Source organism: Vigna radiata, unplaced genomic scaffold (assembly GCF_000741045.1).
Source record: "Vigna radiata var. radiata cultivar VC1973A unplaced genomic scaffold, Vradiata_ver6 scaffold_284, whole genome shotgun sequence".
Classification (NCBI taxonomy): Eukaryota; Viridiplantae; Streptophyta; class Magnoliopsida; order Fabales; family Fabaceae; genus Vigna; species Vigna radiata.
Window position 1 is genome coordinate 95359 of NW_014542217.1, and position 1727 is coordinate 97085.

Genomic DNA, 1727 nt, shown 5'->3' on the forward strand with positions numbered 1-1727 from the left:
GACCTCAATATAACCTTTTAAAAGCCCTCATGATCAATAATTGCATGTTTTCTAAAGTGTGTGAATGTTAGAGTCTTGTTAAATACCAAGGGTGTCTACTTACATGGGTATTTTGAGTGTAAACACAAGCCAAAAACACTTGAGAGACTTGGAGAGAAATAGATACATTTTGACTTGANTGTTATCTTTCATATTTGATTTTCTTGGGAATTCAAAAAAAAGGTTAACTCATGTGTGAAGAATAAAGTGATTTCATTTGCATGTCCATGACAAAGTGATGTTTAAATGTTTGATCTACATTCAGTGATGTTCATTCTTTTGATCCAAAAGCAAATATGGAATAAAATGACACAGAACAAAGTTTTGATATTAATCAATTTTGCCCAGGAGTGCAAAAGGATAAGTGTGGGGGTGTGATGAGTGCATATTTATGTCTATATTTATGCTTTAAAATTAAACTTTTTGATAAAATATTTGTGCTTAAATGATTGATTTGTAGAGGATTTGTAATTATTGGATTTAGTGTGTTTGGAAATAAAAAGGGCTTAAAAAGTGATTTTAATTGCATAAATTATTCTTAGATGTTCTAATATTTATTTGTGCAGCTGAAGTTAAAGTTTTATTGGTCCAAATTGCAATTTAAAGCCCAAAATAAGATTTTATTTGATAAATAATGACAGATGGGCCAAACAGTCAGTTTTTACCCTTGCACCCCTAGATTTCCCTATATGTACCCCTCAGTTCTAAACCAGGTCATTACTAAAGCCCAACAGAAACCATTTTCTCCTACACCTCCTAAATTTTCCTACCCATACCCCTCCTATCACTAACTAAGTCATATTGCCTAAGATGGTGCCACCTGACAGTCCACAAATAATAGATCCAACCATCTAGATGATGCCACATCACTAATCCCTGCACTCACCAAATGAACCACTCAGAACATGCCACCAAGCCCTTCTTGCCACGTCATCACCATCTCCAACAGAAACCCTAATTCCCAAATCCAAACCCTAGCCACCCATGGCCGCCGCCACCATCCTCGCTAGAACACGAATCCGACAACCGCCAACACCAAAGCATCTTCTTCCTATCGCCGTGACTACCATGCCATGATCTGCATCCATCAACCTCGTACCGCAGAGAATTAACCCAGAAGAACCCAAGAACAAAACCCAATCGTACCACCATGGTCACGTCGTCACCACCATTGCGAAACCAGTACCACCACAGAAACATCAGTATTGCATCACCTTCATCTTCTTCGCGCCTTGCCTCCTCCATGGCAGCCACACTTCTCGCGTTCCACCATCACCTTCACCTTCGCATCTCCCTCAAATCGCGAATCGAAGCGAATTCCTCCGCAAAGCCTTCTCGCGATTCAACCTGAAAAATCAAACGAAACCCAGACCCAGAAAACTACAACAGAAGCCACCCAGCAATCGCGAAACAAAAACCCAGATTCGCACACCACCACCACGAAATCGCATCAGCCATGGAACCATGAAAACCCAGAAAACTACAACACTGTTGAGAAATTGGCGTTGACAAATTGGCAAGTGTACCAAATCGTACAAGTAATATAAATGGTAAGACCAAGTATCGTTTTCCCAAGAGACTCGTATGACTTTCTCGTTCGCGTGAATTAAAATAATAAGACTTGAAAATAAAAATTAGTAAATTGGATTTGAGAAGAAAAATATTAACATGCAAAATAAAGTTGATTC

General features: G+C 38.9%; 1 pseudogene; it reads right to left on the minus strand.

Annotated features, from left to right (window-relative positions):
- Nucleotides 1–1317: 1317 nt before the first annotated feature.
- Nucleotides 1318–1727, minus strand: part of LOC111240808 — a 12116-nt pseudogene continuing 11706 nt past the window's right edge.